The sequence below is a fragment of the Canis lupus genome, chromosome 16 (assembly GCF_011100685.1).
Source record: "Canis lupus familiaris isolate Mischka breed German Shepherd chromosome 16, alternate assembly UU_Cfam_GSD_1.0, whole genome shotgun sequence".
In the NCBI taxonomy this organism is placed as follows: domain Eukaryota; kingdom Metazoa; phylum Chordata; class Mammalia; order Carnivora; family Canidae; genus Canis; species Canis lupus.
The window spans coordinates 35595064-35616792 of NC_049237.1; the positions used below are offsets into that span (position 1 = coordinate 35595064).

The 21729-nt window shown below is 48.9% G+C and overlaps 2 long non-coding RNA genes across 3 annotated transcripts; both read right to left on the bottom strand.

Moving 5' to 3' along the window:
- Positions 1 to 8917: 8917 nt before the first annotated feature.
- LOC111090308 lies at positions 8918 to 10583 on the bottom strand. Its single transcript, XR_005371539.1, has 2 exons — positions 10524 to 10583; positions 8918 to 9263 (listed from the first exon to the last, which is right to left on the bottom strand). It is a non-coding gene; the product is annotated as an uncharacterized LOC111090308 (long non-coding RNA).
- Positions 10584 to 10656: 73 nt separating this feature from the next.
- On the bottom strand, positions 10657 to 18209 carry LOC119877103. Of its 2 annotated transcripts, none has more exons than XR_005371538.1 (5): positions 18132 to 18209; positions 16306 to 16360; positions 14336 to 14498; positions 13025 to 13253; positions 10657 to 10714 (listed from the first exon to the last, which is right to left on the bottom strand). It is a non-coding gene; the product is annotated as an uncharacterized LOC119877103 (long non-coding RNA). The 2 variants fall into 2 exon arrangements; XR_005371537.1 differs by having other exon boundaries at positions 16298 to 16360.
- Between the last annotated feature and the right edge of the window lie 3520 nt (positions 18210 to 21729).

The following is a 21729-nucleotide window of genomic DNA, read 5'->3' on the forward strand; positions in this document are numbered from 1 at the left end:
TGGAGTTGGAAGGGGGTCTCAGAGATTGTCTAATCCAGCATTGTCACTGCACAGATGAGGAAACAGTCTGGCCTGAGGTCCTGTGAAGAGCTAGATGTAGAACTTAAAGAATGGAGGAGTTTGGGATCCTAGGATCCTTCCCTCACCACCGCTTACTAGAAACTCAAGCGCCTGTGGATGCCAGGCCAAGTGCTAGAGTTGGGGCATCATAGACAACAATCTCTAGATCCTTCTATATGAATCCTTTTATGATAAAGAGTCACACTGGGGACAGAGTGTCCAATAAACTTCCTCTTCACACTTCTCTTGAGACCTTCAGTTGTGGCCAAGAAGAATTTGAAGTTTTTAGTATTTGTCATTTAAGGACATCTATTCATCTCAGCATTGTGACAAACACACTGAAACACATTTTCTACCCTCTATGCAATCAACTTCCAATCCACAGCCAAGTGTCTGGTTTCCTGAAGAGCTGAGCGGTCAGAGCCCCTGGCTGGGGTAAATGAAAAGCTATCCATCATCTGGCTTTGTTTGATGTCTTTATGAAGATCTGGAAGCGTCAGCCTGAAGCAGCAACCGGAAGCCGAGAGGCAGTGCATCTGAGACCTGGTGGGTTCCCTGGGGCTCTCCAGGTGAACTTCTTGATCCTAAAGGGAGGAGTTCTATGCTGGGGTCTACCAGCATACAAAAAAAAAAAGAGCTAAGGAATGGGGTTGGGGGCAAGAGCGAGAATCCAACCTATTCTAACTTTACTCTGGGAACTCTTAACCTCCTCCTCCTTATCTCCAGAGCCCTCCCCTAGACCTTTCCTCCCTGTCTGACACTGTCCCTTTGACTCTATACCGTGGAAGGTGTGTCTTTCCAAAAACCAAGGGTGATGTGAAAGCTAGGATGACCCAAAAGCAAGAGGACCTAGTGATTTCAACATCTGACAGCCTGTTTATTCCTTTTCGTTCATTCAGTGTGTATAGAACATTCTCTCTGTGCTAGGCTCTGTGCTTAGCACTGATGCTCTGGTATAAATGAATATCTACGTTTGTCCTGCTAACACTCTTGTCTTACTCCCCAGGAGCTGACTGAGGTCGTCCTGACACCTCATGTCTTGAACTAGGCTTGAAGAAGTCCGCATCCCTCTTCGTCTTTCACCCATTCAACAAAGACTTATTGATTCATCCGCCATGTTCAAAATGCTGTCAGGGTACACGGATGAATTAGGTAAGCATCCTGTCCTCATTGTCCAGGAGAGAAGATGCTCGTATAAAAATAGAATGCCCATTTGGGTTGTTTCCAGTTTGGGGCCATTATGAGAAAAGCTGCTATGAATATATTTATATGGTTCTTTTTATAGACATATGTTTTCATTTATCTTGGGTAAATATGTCATCCAAAGGTCCATTATCAGGTGAATAGATAAATTGTGATATATTCATCCAATGGAATATTACTCAGAAATAAAAAGGAGTGAACCACTGGTATTTGCAGCATCATGGAAGAAACCCAAAACCATTATGATGAGCAAAAGGAGCCAGGCACAAAAGAGTTCATTCTGTACGCTTCTATTTATATAAAGTTCTAGAACAGGCAAAACTAATCTATTGTGAGAAAAATCAGGACAGTGGTTGCCTCTGGCAGGGGGGATTGACTGGAAAAGACACATGAGAGAAAATTCTATATCTTGTCCTCTCCGGGGTGATGGTGACACAGATGTACACAATTGTCAGAACTTACCCATACTGTACATCCACAATCTGTGTACTTTATTATATGTAAATTCTGCTCTAATAAATATTTAATTAGAAAAAGAAACAAGGCTGCACAGGGTTTATTTGTATTCAGAATAAAAAATTAAAATATGACCATGAGGTGCTCCTCACATATGTTTGTTGGTTACCGTATTATTTCTGTACTGTGCTTAAAAAATTATTTCTGTACATACTCTTGAAAAATTTACAACAAAAAATCTTTTAGAAGTTCAAAAGCAAGAAATGGATATAGAATAATCAAACCCTAAGTTAGAAGGGAACTTAGAGTGCATGTAGCCCAACTTCCCATCTTGAACTGGGATGTCCTTAAAACATGGCCATCAGGTGGTCTTCCAGACTGGACTTGAACACATTAGAGGAGAGTGCTTAAATCCTCTTGAAACAGCAGATACTTTTTTTTTTTTTTAAGATTTTATTTCCTTATTCATGAGAGACACAGAGAGAGAGAGAGAGAGAGAGAGAGAGAGAGGCAGAGACGTATGCCAGAGACACAGGCAGAGGGAGTAGCAGGCTCCATGCAGAGAGCCCGACATGGGACTTGATCCTTGGACTCCAGGATCACGCCCTGGGCCAAAAGCAGGCACCAAATCGCTGAGCTACCCAGGGATCCCAGACACAACAGATTCTAAAAGCAAAATGGGGAGTGGAACAGCCAGGAAGATACACCAACAGGGTGCTATGAAAATCCAGAGGGAAAAGAGGACGCCCACATGGCCCATTCTCTTTAGGAGCAGGCTCCTTGGAGAGCCACCACTCATCGAGCACTCACTGGGGCCTCCATGAGAGAGGCAGTAGTGAGCAAAAGCTAGCCACATCGCTGCAAGTGGCAGAGCTGCAGCCATGAGATTTGTCAAGGCTTCAAGTTCTGGTTCTTTCCTCTCTGCCTTACACTCTGTCTCCAGCACTGACCTAGCTCTAGGGCTCTTGGATGAGCTGGTCTGGAGAAGCATGGGGTACCAGGAAGGAGACAGCCAAGAGGGAGTCTGACCTCCTAAGGAGCCAGGCCTGGGAGGCCAGGCTAAATGTGGGTAGATGCTGAGGAGACTCACCTCCCCTCCACTCTGGACTCAGGCAAAGTAAAGAGGACATTCTGGAAACTGCAATCTAAAATACAAAGGAATCTTCTTCCTGGCAACATTGACCACATAGCGGAAGGGCGGGGGCGGGCCAGCTATTCCACAGACTTCACAGTGCAGCAAAGTGGCTCTGCTGACAGAACCTTCCTCCTGCCAGGGCTTCTCCACCACTGGCAAAGCAGGTCCTGAGGGCCCGGTAAGCCTGACCTCTCCCTGTGCAGGATCAGGTCTGGAGACAAGCCACAGATTAGCTTTCTTATCACTTGAGGGTCTAACGTTACCAGCAACAGAACAGAACTCAGGGTAATCTCGGCAAGAAAATGGATGTATTACACAGACACAGTGCAGTTTCCAGAATTGAATAATCAAGCCTGAGAAGGATAGGAATCAGAGCCATCTGCGATCTGAGTAGCAGAAGCATATCAACTGGCCCCCTGAGACAAATCCATGCCAGGTGACCTCATGTCTGCTCAAGAGAAAGAGAGTCTGATCGGCCACCCTGGTGGTTGTGTCCATTGCAGGCAGGCAGCTTGATTGACAATCCCACCAAAACTGAGGAAAAGCCAATTTCCCCACAGGAAAATCATGGTGCTGTGGCCTAAAGAAGGAAGAGTGGGGCAGGTGGGTGCCCGGCGGGGATCCACTGGATTCAGTACCTGGTTAATGTCCTTACCGGACACAATGCAGGGCATCTTCCAGGTGATGTGATATTACGGTGCGTCATGGCGCGCTGTGGCTTCCCGCAAGTCCTCTCCCTGCAGCCTCCCTGCTTGCATCTCAAATAGGAAACAGAGGAAGTGAGGGTCGAGCACGCCAGAATGTTTTCCCAACTTGTCTCCAAATCCACCAGCCAAGCTCTGCTCGCAAACATGAGTTCCCCAGGACCCCCACTTTGGACCAACCCGAGTTCAAGTTGAGTAGAAGTTTTCTCTGAGCAATCCCTGGGATGGCCGGACTGAGTCACCTCCGTCTCCACCTGGCCCAGCAAGACTCCAAGTGTCCCCTCGCAAGCCCTGCCCCAAAGCGGGCATCCGGGAAGTCTGCGCCTTCTCAGGGCTGTCAGGGGGGCTAGGCCCACAGGCCTGAATGTCATCTCAGCCTTGCCCTGCCATCTGGGCCGACTCCCGAGGTGACCAGGATCAGGAGGTGGGCCAAGGTCGGGGAGGAGGCAGGGCTGGGGACGCAGGACGCAGGATGATGGAATGCCCGTGGGGTGACATCAGCTGCAGGCTAGAATTCTCACACCCTGGCTAACTTCACTCACTCGTGCACTAGAGTGTGAACCCCCGGGCTGTGAGTTTGGTTGGTGGGCCTACAGCTGAGCGGCCGCCTCCTAGAGCAGCCCCCGGCCCACCTGGGAATCGGGAAGTATCTGCACCTTGAACAGGTAACACGAACACCGCTCTGGCTCCTTTGCAAAACCAGCCTGGGATGGCTGGGTAGCTGGGCCTGTGTGTGGAGAGGAGCTGGAAAGTCACCCCTGGCCGTCGGCGCCAAGTGACCCGCAGCTGGCCAGCTGCTCCGTGGGGCTCAGCGCTGGGAGGAGTCAGGAGCCCGGCCTCGGTGCTGCATCGGCCCCTCTGGGCAGGTGCTCGCCGCAGAAGTGCCCGACAGACGGACGGACGCACGCACAGAAGAGGCCTCAGCTAGAGAGCGCCCGCAGGAGAACAGGATGGTTATGTAAGACCCAGGGGGGATCAAAGACCTGCCCAGCGCGCTCCCCCACATTGCACTATTCTTGGGCTTCTTTTCTTCCTTCAGCTCCAGAGGATGTGATGAACAAGAGGGAAAAAACTGCTGCTGAAAGAAGCCTCATTCGCTCAGCTTGAGGGACAAGCTCTCCTCTTCGCTGAGGCCCCTCAGGAGCCCCCCAGGACGTGCCCGGGGGAGGGGGGGCTGGAATCACTGGTCTGGTCTGGCCGGAGTGACTTCCTTCCTGGCCTCCCGGCGCTGTCCTGTTCGCCAAGGCCCAGTTAGCGGTTAGCCACCTGCCTCCCCACCCCGCATCGTGGTGTTGGGGACCTGGGGGGCTGGTGATCGTGGGCCCTAACTACAGCCGCCTCCGGCTTCCTTCTATCCTGCTTCTCCCCTGGTTTCTATGGTCAGGAAGGCCCTCCCCTTGGCCACCAGCTGTCGGGGTGCGGGGGGGGGAGGTGGTGGTGGTAAGGAGAGCTGCCTGTCAAAGCTGTCCCTCCAAATAGCCCAGCCAAGATCGCCTCCTGCTTTGCCCAGCACAGCTCCTCCGGGCCAGAAGAGGGGGTTCACTGCACCCCAAACTCTCTCGTGAGCCGCCTTAGTGCTATCTGTGTTCGCCCCCCCTTGTACACACCAGGGAGCCTTAGGGAGGAGGATCAAGAGTGAGAATCTGGAGCCAGACGCCTGAATCACAACTCTGGCTCTGCTGCTTCTAGCTTCCTACCCCAGAACCCCAAGATGTGCCCCAGACTCTGTGCGCCTCACCGTCCTCATCTGTAAAGTAGGAGTAATTGTGGGACGTGCCTCATAGGCCGGGTGTGAGGACTGACTGGGCTATCATAGCCCCTAGAACCGCTCCTGACGTGGAGTGAATGCTCCAGAAATATTTGTAACCGTGATCACATCTCTTCTCACCCTTCGTACGCTTCAGGGCCTAACCAGAAGTCTCATCAGGGTCTCTCCCTTCTCCAAACTCCAGAGTCCGGTCATTGGAATCATGAATGGTAATGCTTTCGATCACATATTGTCCATAGGGTGTGACCCCATATTTTTCCAGTCACTCCACAGGGGAGGCCGAGTGCCCGGCTCAGGTACAAGGTGTCTCCCCTGGCCACCAGCTACCTGAATCCCCACCGAGTCTCCATGAACTAGGATGTTTGGGGGCGGGGGGAACAGATTTCTTACAAACCGGTTTCAAAACTCTCTCTTAGGGCTTCCATATTTAAGCTCAAGCAACCAAGAGTTACTTTTCATGATCCTCGTGTGTGTTTAGTCCTGTGGACACAAAAAGATTAATCAACCCATCATCTGAGCTCGAGCCAGAAACCTTTGAGTCATGCCTCCCTCTCATGTGTCCCTTCCCCTTAGTCCCCATGTCAATCTGTCACTGGGCCCTGCGGCTTTCACCACATCCTTCCTCTCCTAAACTTCTTCATGGCATAGACCTAATCAGGGCCCCTCTGTTTCTTGCCTAGACTGTTGCAAAAAGTCCTCCCCGGTCTCCCTGCTTCCAGTCCCTACTGCTAAAACCCCAGAGGTAGCTTACCAAAATACAAATTAGATCCTTTCATTCTAAGAGCTAAAAACTGTCAGTGTTTCCTACTGTCTACCGAATACAAGTTCAAATTCTACACGAGGCCACTATCACTGCTGTTCTACAAACCTAAAGGGCTCAGCTCCCACCACGTGGGCTCCCGCACACATTCCAAGCATCTCACCCTCCTGCCTTGACCACACTCTTCCTCTGCCGAGAACAACTTTCTTCCCCGACTCTACCTGGCAACCACCACCCTTCCTTCAAGACTAGATCAGATGTCACTTCCGTGAACTTCCCCCAAGTTCGTCTTGGCATCTTTCTGTTCCCATAGGACTTGGGACAGTCCTTTATTACGATGCCTGTGGCTGTTTGTAGAATTTCCTCTGCTGTGTGATGGCTCCCAGGGGGAAACATGGCTCCAGCTTTGTTCAATTGGCACCCATCCCTAGCGTGCATTAGATGATGGGGAGACAGGGCATTGACCTAACACAAATAGCACCCTAAAGGGATTGGCCTCGCATTCTTCTCTAGCTCACTTTAGCAATATTGATCAGGAGGGTGGTTTATACTCCATTTTGCTCATCCCATTCTCTCACATCCACTCCAGCCAAGGGGTGGATTCTCACCAACGGCACTAGAGACCTCCATATCATGAAACCTCAGGTCTCTGTCCTCAGCTTCCCAGTGGATCACCATCTCCTCTTGGCTCCCTTTCTTCCCCTGGCTCCCTGGGCCGGCACACAAGCTCCTGGTGTTCCTGGTGTTCCTCATTGTTGGCTCCTTCTCAGACTTAGCTAGTTCCTCCTGTGTCCCTGGACCTCTTGATGCTAAAGAGTGTTAGAGCTTGATCCTGGGACCTCTTCTCTTCTTTATCTACTTTCTACTTCACTCTATGGGTCACTTTATCCAGAGTCATGGCTTTAAGCACCATCTCTATGTTGATTACTTCTGAATTTAAAATTCCTGCCTATCCTTCTCTCTTGAACTTAAAGTTCCTATATCCAACGGCACACTCCACACCACCGCTCCACCTTTCAAACTTGTTAAACTGAAATCCTGACCTACCTCCCCACTACCTTCCTCTCCCTTTCCCCATCTCCATCTTCCCCCTCATCCAAACTTCCGGTTGTTCAACTCAAACACCTTGATTCGACTTGGAGTTCTTTCTTTGTCTCACACCCCACCTCTGATATGTCATCTAACCTGCTGCTCTGGCTTCAAAGTGTGTGCAGAGTCCAACCACTTCTCACTGCTCTGGCCAGTTTCACCTGGCCTATTCCAATAGGTCTCTATCTGGTCACCTTGCTGTGGCCATTGCCCCCATCAGTTTATTTCAACAAGACAACCTGATCGATCCCATGAAAACCTGAACCAGATCAGGTCATTGCTCTGTGCAAAACTCTCCAGTGGTTCCTATCTCACTTACATTAGCCTGAAAAGCTCCATGTGAGATGTGGCTCTACTACCTTTCTGGTGTCACCTGCTGCTCTCTCCCTCCCTCCTTGACTCAGCTTCAGCCACACTGGCTTCCTTGCTGTTCCTCAACTAGGTCAGGCACACTTTGCTTCAGGGATACTGGACTTACTGTTCTTTCAGCCTACAATGCTTCCCAAAGATGCATGCTTATCACCTTTAAGTCTTTCAAAAGGCCCCTTTCCCAGTGAGGTCTTCCCTCAACACCTGTTATGATACTTGTCATTTCTTTAAAATACTCCAATGTGGTCAGTCGTGTATTACATACGTGCCCGTTCATTTAAATTTTCATTCTAGAGATGGTCAGTTAGTGTGTGGTCAAGAATGCCCAGTTCAGGAACGCCCAGCTGGCATTCCACTGGAAAGGGCCACACTCTAAGGTGGCTGCTCTGAGAATTTCTGTGGTCTCCATCTCAAGCAGCAACCGACACTGCTAATTAGCACAATTATTTTTTTTAAAGGCCTTTATTGGTAAAACTACCTGTTAAGTAGCTTAGTGAAAGTGAAGAAAGGGCTTTCTTAGGTAAAATTAAAATTATGTCTCTGGATTGGCTCCACTAGTTCACTACAATCAGTTAGGGACACAACCTACTCTTACATAAACAGGGTGTAAGAATCCAGCAAGGCTTGTAAGCGGCATCCATTGGGAGAAACTTGCTCCCTACATCCAGACATTGGTTTGGAACAAGTTGTGGTACATGACCCCAACTAGAAGGCACAGAACCTTGGAAATGTGGAAAGGTCACGGGAACTCAGAACAAGTTTTATGAATGATTTCAGGCCTGCTTTGCTAATAATTACTTGGTTGATAGATGTCATAAGAAGAATCTGGTTTGAGATGTGTTTTGGTTATTTCCTGGTGGTGACATTATGAGGGAGTGTTGACCCCTCATCTACCTCAAACTTCTCAGTGGCCAGCATCATCTGCCAAAAAGAACCTAAGAATTGAGAGTATGTGAACCTGCTTAGGTCAAATTTCTGTCAAATTTCTAAAACCATCTTATGTAAAATGTTTACCATCCTCCCACACTGCATAGCTCTACCCCTGTTTTATTGTTTTCCATGACCTATTAACATCTAACACCCTATATGTATTAGTTTTTTGGCTTTATTGCCTCTCTCCATCTGTAGATGATATAAACACTACAAGGTCAGGGATTTTTATCACAATTTATTTGTCTGTTTTGCTCACTACTATAGCCCAGTACAAATAACAGTGCCAGGTATAATAACAATGCCTGGATATTTGTTAACTGAAGGAATAAACAATGAGGGAGTGTTGAAAGGCTTTAAAAGACAAGAGGATTACTTTTGCCTGGAAAATCAAGAAAATGTACATCCAATCGTGACATAAAAGAAAGACAACCAGAGTCGTCTAAATGTATAGACAGGAATTTATTGTTTGCCAGGCAAAGAGAGTCACATCCTTTAAAAAAGGTCACTGAGTCTCCTTGAACTGAAAGTGAAAGAGGCAGATATGTCAACAGAAGTTTTGTCCAAATTTCCAGTTGATTCAAAAGTGAAGCTTGAAGTCTCTCTTCAGATGGGTTACTGTTCTGGTTTTGTGTCACTTGGATGTGGGGCGATTCTCAAACAGGTCCACGATGGGTTGCGGGAGGCCCTGGTGGCCTGGTAGTCACACGGGGGCAGACTCGTCTGTGTGTGCTCAGAGTGGGGCAAGATCTTTCTTCAGCTGTCTCAAGAGATGTAATAGAGGGGCATCTGGGGCAGAGAGAATGTTTCCTGAGCCAAAGCACTCCGGAAAGAAAAATACAGAGCACATCCAAGACACAGAGCAAAGGGTAAGTCCAGACGAAGGCTGAAGATGTTGGGAAAGGAGATAGACGTCCTACTGGAAACCCCTTGAACGTGGCCAGCAATGGAGTCATGGGGCACTTGGAATCAGGAAACATGATCAGAGCTGTGTTCAAGAAGGTTAATCGAGCAGCGGTGTGGGGATAAGTCTGTGGACGCGTGGCCAGGCTGGGTGGGAAGCACTGGAGCTAAGAGACATCTGTGTCTCCATGGATATCCTGGAGAGGGCTGGGAATCCCTCTTCCTCTGCCATGTTTCCCTCCCTGCTCCCCAGCAAAGCTTCAGGCAGATGCTGGGGCTGTGGAATGGCCAGTGGCTTATTTTCTGCTGCACTGGGACGAAGGGGGTACTTTCAAGGACCCAATACCCAATAACTCTCACACAGCTGCTACCCCTGCCAACCAAATTGTGCTTGCTTCTCTGTCACCTCTTCCCCTTTTGGCACCTCCTGGAGAAGATGGGAACTAGGCTGAGAAGGGCAGGAAAAGGTAAAAGAGAGGCAGGAGAGAACACTGCCATGGACGGGCTGGCTTGGGCCCATGCAACACCCTTCACAAGGCTGACCTCTTCTCTCTTGTGGCTCCTCTGCCAGAGAGGCCTGCCCACCCGAGCCCCGGCCACAGCAGGGCAAGAGAGCATGGGAGGGACGTGGGGGTGGCACGTGGAAGGTGCTGATTCCAGCAGGCCTGCAACATGCCTTCTGATTGAGAAACTCCTTCCCTGTCTTCAGGGACGTCCTCCACTCGCTGCCTTCTAGAGCAAGGAGAGCCAAGCTCCCCCAGCAAGCTGGCACTCTCCCCTGTCGCCTTTGCTCTTTCCAACTGCTCTTAGCAATTGCTTCTCACTCTCCTGACAAGCCACAGGTCACCTTCCACAGCCTGGGAAACTGCTCATCACTGGAATCTGACAACTAGTACAAGTGCCTTTGCCTTGGCCTCCATCCAAGGCTACAGTGTTTCGATTTCAGTGTGTGGCCACTCTGCTCTCTCCCCTAGGAGACCTCTGCCCTCCCTCTGCTTGTCGTGGGCAGGTGCCCTTGGGAATAGGCTTCCTAGCCCTCCACCACAGCCACTGCCAGCCTGGCAGGACACCAAGATCCTTCCCTGGAGGTCTGAGATATCATGAGGAGGGGGGCATAAGCCATTGACCCAGCAGGCAATTGCTCACCGATCGGAAATAAATGCATCTGGGCACCTGGGTGGCTCAGTCGGTGAAGCATCTGCCTTTGGCTCAGGTCATGATCCCAGGGTCCTGAGATCGAATCCCAAATCAGGCTCTCCACTCATCAGGGAGTCTGCTTCTCCCTCGTCCCCTCCTTCCTGCTCATGATCTTTCTTTCTCTCTCTTATGCTCGCTCGCTGTCAAATAAAATTAAAAATAATCTTTTTAAAAAGAAAGAAAGAAAGAAAAGAAAGGAAGAAAGAAAGAAAGAAAGAAAGAAAGAAAGAAAGAAAGAAAGAAAAAAGAAAGAACGAAAGAAAGAAAGAAAGAAATGCATCTGTCTGATTTCTAGATGGGCATGTCCTTGGGGACCTCAGAGAAGTGAGTAAGCCAAGACATAGGGTAGGGCAACTGAGTCTTGAACCAGGGAGCATGTCGGGCTCTTCTACATCATCACACTGAATCCTCAGGCTAACCCCAAAGACTGTATTTTGTCCCATTTACCAGCAGAGGAAACCAGAGCTCAGAAATACTCATTAACCGACCTAAGAGCACACTGTTAGAAACAGCCGACCTGAGGTCCAAATCCAGGTCTGGCTGATTCTAGAACCTAAGCTCTCTCAAGCCATACACAACTACCTCCTGGGAGAGTGTCAAGAAGAATGACATTGAAGATTTCAGGCCCCTTTCTGGGAAAAGTTCACAACAGTTCTATTATGTCACCAAAATTCATATGTTAAAACTCTAATTCCCAGTACCTCAGAATGTGCTGTATATATTTGGAGATAGGGTTTTTAAGAGGTAATTAAGTTAAAATGAAGTCATAAGGGTGGGCCCCAATCCAACATGAGTGGTGCCCTTACAAGAAGAAGAAAGTAGGACACAGACACGCAGAGGAAAGGCCATCGTGAGGACACAGAGAGGAGCCAGCCACCTACGATCCAAGGAGCCACCCCTGCCAGCACCTTGACCTAGGACTTCTGGCCTCCAGAACTGAGAAAATACATTCGTGCGGTTGAAGCTACTCTGTCTGTGGTCCTTCACTGTAGCCGCCCAAGCAGACTGGGATGAGTCCCCATTTTCTGGGTGCCCATTATTTCCTAGGCCCCACACAGGGGATCTGACATGGAGTTTTGTTCAGAATAGAGTCCCATCAGGGTGGGAGTCAGGGAGGCTTGGCCCTCTCAAAACAAGACTAGAAGTGTAGGAGGGACTCAGAGTACATAGACACTGACCCTGCCTGATGGCAGACATCAGCTGACCTAGAGGCCCTGGATGGGGTGGGGGTGGGGGTGGGTGGGAGGTGGGGGTGTAGGGGGAGGCCAGGCCTTTCTTCTCCTGGCCTAACTCATGGAAGGGCAACTGCTTTTCTCCTCTGTGATGAGGACAATGAAATGCAAGAGGCCTCACTCTTGGGGGGGGGGTTAGGGGGGAGGGGGACCCCCCTGGTCTCCCCTGTCAGTCATCACCCAGAGACTGCTTGACCCTCCAAAGTGATAACTGCCTTTACAGAGGCGCAAACAAGTGGGAAAAACCAGACTGGAGGCAGAATACAGTCCATCTCTGAACTTCTCAAGCCCTAAATTTGAATACAGCCTCTCAAGAGGGGACAGGAGTTAACACACAGAAAGGGAGAGGAAGAAAGCCCCTTTGAACAGCTAGGGTCGGGAAGGAACCAGGGGCTTTTACAAGAATGAGCCCAGGTCTAGAGAGGGAGGTTGGAAATGGGTGTTTCAAGGAGAAAAAAAACATTTTTTCTACACACCCGTTTGTGCAGAGTATATGTACATACAGACACGTGTGTATATGAATGTGTGTGTATATGTGAATGTGTGTGCACATACACACTTCATCTTCTGAAATGCGCGGTCTCCGGGAATTTCATACAGAGAAGAGGCCTTTGCCAGAGCTGCCCTACCGGGAAGGCATAAGCCCACCTGCAACATTTTTCTGGATTCTTCAGTCAGTTTGGAGAGAAGGCAAAGAAACAGGGGCCCTCATCTGTAAGACCGGAAGAGTCTATATTGTTAGCATTCTGCAGTTTGGTGTCCTCCAGACTCAGAACTTCCAAATGGACTCCCTGATCATTTAAAAGACAATCTCTGTGGGCACCTGGGTGGCTCAGCAGTGGAGCATCTGCCTTTGACTCAGGCCATAATCCCGGGTCCTGGGATTGAGTCCCGCATCCGGCTCCCTGCAGGGACCCTGCTTCTCCCTCTGCCTGTGTCTCTGCCTTCTCTGTGTCTCTCATGAATAGATAACTAAAATCTTTAAAAATAATAATAAAAACATGTTTTTCCCAACCCCAAAGACCGCGAAGTTACTGCTAACGGCCCCCAGTCCTGTCTCCAGCCTTTCCTTTTAAAATCACCCCCAGCTTTTGGCTTTAGGCTCAGAGGAGGCAAAGGGGCAACTGTCTTTGGTCATCCCGAATCCGGGTTCATCCGACACCAGCTGCCTCCACCATGCTGCCGCCGAAGTTTGACCCCGAGATCAAAGTTGTGTACCTGAGGTGCACTGGTGGTGAGGTCGGTGCCACGTCTGCCCGAAGATCGGCCCGCTGGGTCTGTCTCCAAAAAAGGTTGGTGATGACATGGCCAAGGCAACCAGTGATTGGAAGGATCTGAGGATTACAGTGAAACTGACCATTCAGAACAGACAGGCCCAGATTGAAGTGGTACCTTCTGCCTCTGCCCTGATCATCGAAGCCCTCAAGGGACCACCAAGAGACTGAAACTGAAGCAGAAAAACATTAAGCACAGTGGAAATATCACTTTTGAAGAGATTGTCAATATTGCCTGACAGATGCGACACCGATCTTGAGCCAGAGAACTCTCTGGAACCATTAAAGAGATCCATCCTGGGGACTGGCCAGTCTGTGGGCTGCAATGTTGATGGCTGTCACCCTCATGACGTTAGAGATGACATCAATAGTGGTGCAGCGGAATGCCCAGCTAGTTAACTACAAAGGAAAATATTTCAAAAAAGGATCATTTGAATAATAAATAAATAAATAAATAAATAAATAAGTAAATAAATAAATAAATAAGATAAAATAAAATAAAATAAAATAAAATAAAACCACCCCCAGCACCCCAGGAAAATGTCTCCTCTAGACCTGTACCCACTGACGTGGGTAAAATATTTCCCAGCGGTGCTTTGCTTGCTCCACTTTTATTCACATGCACAAAACAGAAAAAGGAAAAGCCTCTGCTGGACCCCCACCTTCTAGAAGAGAATACATTCCGACCACTCTTCATTCCAAGCCTGAAAAATAACCCTTGTGAAAGGGAACCAAGGGTACATGGTGTTTCTGCCTGGGGCCAGGAGCTGTACCCTTCAGCTGGGCTCTGCGGCTCCGGGCCCCCCACAAGCGCCCTGCAGGGCCTCAGCCATGCCAGCAGCCAGCTCCGGTCAGAAGACCCCACAAAGCTCATGCGGGTTCGGGGCAGGGTCGGCAAGAGCCCGGAGCTCTCGGGCGTGGCTCAAGCCAGAGGAGCCCCAGGAGCAGCTGACCCAGGGGGGCTAGCTGGAGGCCCAGGGTCTGGATGGGTCTCTCTGAAGAACTGAGCAGCAGGCCGGGTCGTCCCCCCCCGCCCCCCCCCAAGCATCAAAACCACATCAAAAATGCAGGAGGTGGTGGTGGGAGAAGGGAGAAGGCAGCAGCAGTGATGGTGTGGTGCAGCAGGTAGATCCTACAGGGTGGTTGGAACAACGGGAGGAGCACAAATGAAGCTGAGTGATGGGCCGGGGCGGGGGGGGGGGGGGGGGGGGGGGGAGGCAGAAGCTCTCTTCTGAGCCTTGGCGGTGATGAGCACCTTAAGGCATGTGGGTTCCCAGTGCTCGGTGCAGAGCTCTGGCTCGAGGATTATAGGAGTTCGGCTGAGGCTCAAGAACACGGCTTATGGTGTTGTTGGCACATGATGCGGGCAGTGGTTATAACGTGCATTTGCTGAGAGTTCTCCAGGATGACTTGAGTTGCTATTGAAAATAAGGAAAACTCAGTATAGAATGACTAGCCTGGGGATGCCTGGCTGGCTCAGTGGTTGAGCGTCCAGCTCAGGGTGTGATCCTGGGGTTCCGGATCAAGTTCTGCATCAGGCTCCCTGCAGGGAGCCTGCTTCTCCCTCTGCCTGTGTCTTTGCCTCTCTCTCTGTGTCTCTCATGCATAAATAAATCTTAAAAAAAAAAAAAAGAATGGATAGCTTGCCTCAGACTGAATATTTGTGTCTCCTCCAAATTCATATGCTGAAACGATACCCCACAGGGTGATGGTACTAGGAGGTGGGGCTTTGGGAGGTGATTAGGTCATGAGGGTGGAGCCCTCAGGAATGGGATTAGTGTCCTGGTAGGAAGAGACAAGTGAGAGCTCGCTTCCTCCCTCTCTGTTCTGTACCATGTGATGATGTCATGAAAAGACAGCCACCTGCAAACCAGAAAACAGGTCCCCCCCAGGCTCCAGATCCGCCAGCACTGTGATCTTGGACAGAATCTCCAGCCCCTGGATCTGTTGTTTAAGCCACCTGGCCTGTGGCACTTTGTCATAGCAGCCTGATCAAACTGAGACAGATAATTTGCCCAGTGGGAGAATTGGAGGCTACCTTTTAATCAAGGAAATTTCTTATATAACATTGGTGAAAAGACAAGCACTGTGCAGAAAACAGAAAGAAAGAAATGAGTGGACATATGTGGAATTTAAGAAACAAAACAGATGAACGTAGGGGAAGGGAAGGAAAAATAAAATAAGATGAAAATTGAGAGGGAGGCAAACCATAAGAGACTCTGAACTCTAGGAAACAAACTAAGAGTTGCTGGTGGGGATGGGGTAACCAGGTGACAGGCATTAAGGAGGGCATGTGATGTAATGGGCACTGGGTATTGTATGCAACTGATGAATCCCTAAATCCTACCTCTGAAACTAATTTTAAAAATATAGATTTGGAACAAAAAGACATAAAAGAAGGAAGGAAGGAAGGAAGGAAGGGAGGGAGGGAGGGAGGGAGGGAGGGAAGAAAGGAAAGAAAGGAAAGAAAGAAAGAAAGAAAGAAAGAAAGAAAGAAAGAAAGAAAGAAAGAAAGAAGAAAGAAAACAAGTGAAAGGCAGCAAGTGCTGGAGAAAGTCAGAGGAAGGAAGGGTTGGTTGCCCTTCCCAGTCAAGTGGTCACAGGAGGTGTCACTGAAATAGTGAGACATGAGTGTGTGGATGCATGGGGCTGGGTGGGGACATATGGAGGGGGCTGGGAGGAGGGGGCATGGAGCCGTCAGGACACTGGGAAGCAGCACAAAGGATCCAGGGACCTTTCACGGTATGCTGGCCAATGGGCAAACATCTGGCTTAACACCTAGGCCAACTCAGTAGCCCAGCCTGATGACACAGAACCAACCTGTGCTTTCCAATGCACCTGGAGTTTTGCCAGTTGCACCTCCATGGAGAGAATATTATGGGTAAATCAGAAATGCTGCCTCACAGACATCTCCTAGCTTCTTAAATTCTCTAAATGAACAGGAATAAGATTTGGGGAATGACACTCCCCAAAATCAGACTTGGTGTTAGTAACAGTCCCCTTGAGAAGATGTGGAAAGTGAAGTTCAGAACCCATCCAAAGTTGTTCCCGGCTGCCAAATGGCCAAGTTAGCATAGAAACCCACATTTGTCTGGCTCCAAAGCCTGTCTTTTTTCCCTGTAACCAAACAAAACCCAGGTCTGGGGAGGATTCAAAGCAGTGACATCTGGATGGGCCTTCAAAAGGGATCTTTGGTCAACTAGAAGAGAAGATAGACCTCATTACTTTTTTCTTTGGTGGGGAGGTTCAAGACTGTGACAGGATACAGGGCACAGGGAGTCTGGGGAAAAAAGAGAAATAGATTAGATTAAAAACGGAGTTGGCTGGGTGCAAATTAGCTAACCTCTAATAAATGGGATCAATAGCAGGATGTAATTAACCACTGCTTAAAGAGGACCCTGGGTATTTCCCTCAGGGAGCAAACCCCTGGGGATTGTTATGCTAATCCAACTGAAAAGGTAGAAGGACACTACAAATTCTTATCTGGGAAAGAATGGAGCACATTTGAGCTATTCTCCTTTTGTCTGTGGATGCCAGATGGCCCAAATCATTAAAAAAAAAACAAAAAAAACTGGATTACACAGAAGATGAGATTATATGGAGGAAAATGTACACTGTCAGAGGAACAGCTTTCATAGTGCGGGACGATGGAGGCAGATGTTGGGAGCGGGGTGCGGGGGCAGGTGGGGCTGTCATCCTGTAGGAACATCTCAGAACTGCCGCCCACTGGAAGCTTGAGGGAGAGAGCCGAGTCCTTTTGCTCATCCTCACCTCTGCTTCTCCTTTTGTTCCTGCGCACGGCTGGCTGGCCGGGAATCTGAGTATCCCATCCAGCTGGGGGAGGCTGTTCAGGCCCCGGGTTCCAGAAAACTATTACCTCAACTGAAGAGAACCGAGCAATCTCAGGCTGTGTCCAAGCCTTTTGGCGGCTCCTGGGTGGCTCCGTGGTTGAGCATCTGCCTTCAAGGGCTCAGGTCCTGATCCCAGGGTCCCAGGGTCCAGTCCCCCACTGGGCTCCCCTTGAGGAGCTTGCTTCTGCCTCTGCCTATGTCTCTGCCTCTCTGTGTGTGTCTCTCATGAATAAATAAATAAAATCTTCAAAACAGGAAAAGCTTTTTGCTTTTTGCTAAAATTGTTTACTTGTCAATTAGGTGGCTATTTTTCATTAAGGAATTGTTGGTTCTTGGCCTGTCTACCTGAAAACTGGGGAATAAGGGCTTCAGGGTTTCTAAATGGCTAAGGGTCTCTAAAGCCACTGACTGGCTGAGACCTGCTTATCCTTGGAGCAAAGCTCTAGCTGAAACTCTGATACTCCTCTTTGCACTGCCCAGCACCTGGTCAAGCTGTGATATGGTTAGGGAAGGGATCGAGATGTACCCTCCCAAAATATGCCTCTTTGGCAGAAAGATGGTTTTGAGGTGAAGGCAAGTGTCAAAAAGCAGACATAAGAAGAGCTCTCTGCTCCCTGCCCATCTGCCTGAAAGCGGTATATAAATTTCCCTTGTGCAGGTGTCTCCTCCTTCCATGTAAGGAAGAGAACAACCCTTATCGCCAGAGACACAGATGGCATCAAGATGAGTCTGTACTAATAAACCTTCCTAAACAATCTTTATCTACTGTTAGTTTCCCCCATATATCTCCTAGTTGCCTTTCCATAATTTATCAGCCCTAGAAGCCCAGCCCTCCTTTCCTTTGTTCAGTCATTCACCTATAATCTATTGCTCTTTGTTAAAACGGCATGGAAGTGCTTAAGTTTAACCACTTTTTTGGCTTTCATTTCTGTGAAGACCCTGTGCATGTAAAAAACAAATAAATAAAACTAACATCAATTAAAATTAAATGGATTTTCTCCTGTTAGCCTGTCTTTGTCAGTTTAATTTGCAGGCCCCAGGTACAAACCTAAGGGGGTAGAGGAAAGATTATTTTTTCCTTCTCCTACAGTTATGATGAGCGTTAACTAACTGTTAAAGAAAGCCTCAGTGAGGCCAAAATGTGGAAGCAAAGAGGAGCATACACATATAAAAGGTAGGACACACACTCTGAGCACTTACTGGTCAGGAAGGACTGTGTCCAGGGCTGTCTGCAGAATGAATGTGGGGATGTCAGTGGATGATGATGATCTGGGGCTGTGATGGCAAACAAGAGGCACAAAATGGGTCTTCTGCAACTTTGTGGGGTTTTGTTTTTGTTTTACTGTTTCTCTAGTGAAGAAATAATGCACCAAAGTCCCCTATTTTCTGCAATAGTCTTAACTTGGGGCTGTTTTTATTGTTTTCGATTAAAGAAGATTTAGGAGATCTATAAACAAATGTGATGAATGCTTACTTCTTGGTAAGAATTTTTACAGAAATAATTCCGTAAGTCCCAAAATCTTTTCTGAGCATGTACTTGAAAGTTTGGTTTGGAAAATATGTTCACCAAGGCTGGATCCTTAGAAAGGTGATTTAGATATTTTGTTGTCTTAAAAAAAAGTAAATAATAATTTTGTTTTTCCTAGTTTTAAAGACAGTAAAATTAAGATCTAGAACAACTAAAAAAAAAAGATCTAGAACAACTGACTTGCCTGAGATGATGTCGCTGTCACTAGTAGAGTCGGGCCCTCACCTAGGTCATCTGGCATCTAGGTCGGCTCATCATCCACAGCATAGATTTTCTAGAGAGCTTTTGCATCATCTTGGCTCTTTTCTAGCTTCAGGCCAATCACTCATCTATTTTTAGCAGGCAAAACCACTGGGGAAGAGAGAGGTTAACAAATGAAAGGAAAAGATATAAGGCACAAGGACAGAATGAATGTCAGAGGTGGGATAAAAGTTAAAAAAGAAAAGAAACAGGACCTAACAGAGAAGTCAAGGATAACATTTAAGTAGATGAAATGCATTTTATTCACATTGGCCTTTTTCTTCCATTTCCCTAATCCCATTGCACAGGGCAATCCCTTTCTTGTCTGAATCCCCCTGGCATTTTGTTTGTACTTCCCTAATGACATTTATTAGATCCTGCCTTGCAGTAACATACAGTGACATTCCCAACCCTGACTAGACAGACTAAATGATAAACTCTTTGAAGACACAGTCTGTGGTCCCCACACCCCCACCCCAGAATTTAATGTGTTTGTTGAATAAATGAACAAAACAATATTCACAGCCTCTTCGACCACCCCAGCCCCCACCAAAAAAAAAAAATTTGCCAAGCCCATTTTAATCTCCTGTTGAAGGAAGTATTTGTTCCTAAAATTTGATTTTGCAGAGCCTAAGTCTTATCAAGCTGCTTGGGACATTAGTACTAAACATACGAATAAAAATAATCAATCACCTTTGCTCTCCAGGAGCAAAAGAGAGACATATAGGAGTTAGAGCCTCTTCTTTGCCTTGTGGAGTTGTCTTGCCTGGCTTTGGAGGGGGGTGGGGGGAGAAGGAGATGCCCTCCAAAGTTTGGGCTTGGGGTTGACAGGGAGCTCTCCTGCTCACATTCACACAGGGCCGGGAAGGGAGTAGACCTTAAAAACTGCCCCAATTCTTCAGGGGCAGAGGAAGAAACAGAGACCTAGGGTCAGTGGTCTTGTCCAAAATCATAAAGCTAGATGGTGGCACAGCCTAGATCGAACAGTTTTCAAGTAGTGTAGTGAATCAAGCAAGGCACTAAAACCTTTCTGCAGAGACCCAAAGGTTAGAAACCCTGCATCTGAAACCATTAGCGAGTGCTACGGTATTATGCATAGAAAATAAATGTGACGACGTCAGGACTAAACCTGGAGCCTATGCTTTTGACATTGCTTGGTGTTCAGTCTATACGTTGAAGAACCTTCTACTGTTTTTGAGTTCGGACTTGGTGGGCAGGGAAGACAGGCGTTCCTCAATTCCATTTGTACATGTTGCCTAAGAACATGCAGTAGACACACACTTTTCTGCTTTGGGGAGCATGAGACAGCTTCCCAGTCCTTGGGAACATTCTCACCGCCAGAGGGGAAGCTCCTGAGTCAGCGGATCTAAGGAACCCAGTCAAGGGGTCCATGCAAAGCAGATCGCTCCTGTTCCAGGGGAGAGTGATTAACAAGGTACCTTCTCTGCTCAAGAAAGAAGAATCCGCAGACCCTTTCTTTCCAATGCCACCTTGATTAATTCATTAACGGGTTTTCAGGCAAGTTTTATTCAGGCACTTTGGGACAGGGCAGTGAGTCAGAGGTTGGCATTGACACCAGAATAGAAGCCATAGTCCTCTCTGGGGATCTGACTCTGGGCTTTAAATCCCCAGATCACACAACTTCCTAATTGGAAAGAAATGTTCTTAAACGAGCAGGGGTTTTGCCAGGCCTGCCAGTGACTAATAAGGTCGGTCTAAGGACTGTCTGATGAAAGAGAAGTTGGATTTACATGTCACAGTGAATTTTTAAAGTATTTTCACCCCGAGGTTTACTGCTGAATATAAATAAAATCTCTCTCCTTGGGCAACCCACCCCAACTCCTGCAGATATGCCTCCCTTAATTAAATTAACTTTGAAATGACATTCAAACAATGTCTTCCACCCCAACGCCTTTGTTTTCTCCGAGATCTACCTTACAGACAAGCTGTTTCACAAGGCTCCCGTGTAAACTGATTGCTTCCCACTCTCAGCCTGCACACTAATTGGAGCCGAGTTTTAACGTCTCTACAGCCAGTATAGGGGGGCGGGGGAGCTCACACCGTATTCATGACACCGTGTACCAAAAGGGCCTGCACACTGACAAATAATACCAAAAATTTTAAATGGAAAAAAATTATCTGGGTGGGGGGCTTAGAGGTGATCGGAGCCATACAAAATTTAAATTTCATCTGCTGAAATTCATTCACACAACTGAAGGCTAATTTCCGAGTCGCAGTGTTTTTTGTTTGTGTGTGTGTGTGTGTGTGTGTGTGTGTGTTTAGTCTCTCAAAAATCGGGCATTCGCATTCGTAATGAAAGCCGCTCTCGGCTCCGACACATGAAGTCCGAAGCCGGGGCCCCCTCCCGAGTGCGGGCGCGCAGGCGCGGGCACACACACGTGGACACACACACACGCACACGCGCCCGCCCACACCACCTTCCTTGCGAATCGCCCGCGGGATTTATGGGCTTCGCCAGCACGGATTACTGTCAGGTGCAGAAAGCAAGCCTTTGTCCTTGAGCATTTTCCTCCCCCCCCCCCCCGGATTTGACGGTTATTTACGGGCCACGTGAGCGCAGGGCGGGGGGCGGGCAGGGAAACAAAGGCTCGCGGTGCGCGGCCAGTGTGGCCCCGGGGGTCGCTCCCCGGCTCCGGCGACACGTGTGAGAGGAGCCCAGACCCGCCTCGGGCCGAGAGGCTCCTCCGAGAGAAATCGTGTGCAAGCCCTTGGGAAGGGGTCGGGGGTTCCCGGGGCCCCGAGAGCTCGCAGCCGCGGGCCTGCAGAGCCGCGCGCCTGGGCCAACCGGGGGCAACGGGACCCCGGGTCGGCCGGGGCTCGGGGGCCCCCTGGCAAGGGCGCACACTCCTGGCGTGCCAGTGAGAGCGAGGCTTGGAGCCCTGCAGCCGGCTCCGCAGATGGGAACCCGGACACAGGCCCCCTGGGCCCTCGGGAGGAAGCCCCCGCCCCCCACCCCACCCCACCCCCGGGAGAGGCCACGCAGCGAGCCGCGGGCCGCCCCCGGGCGCG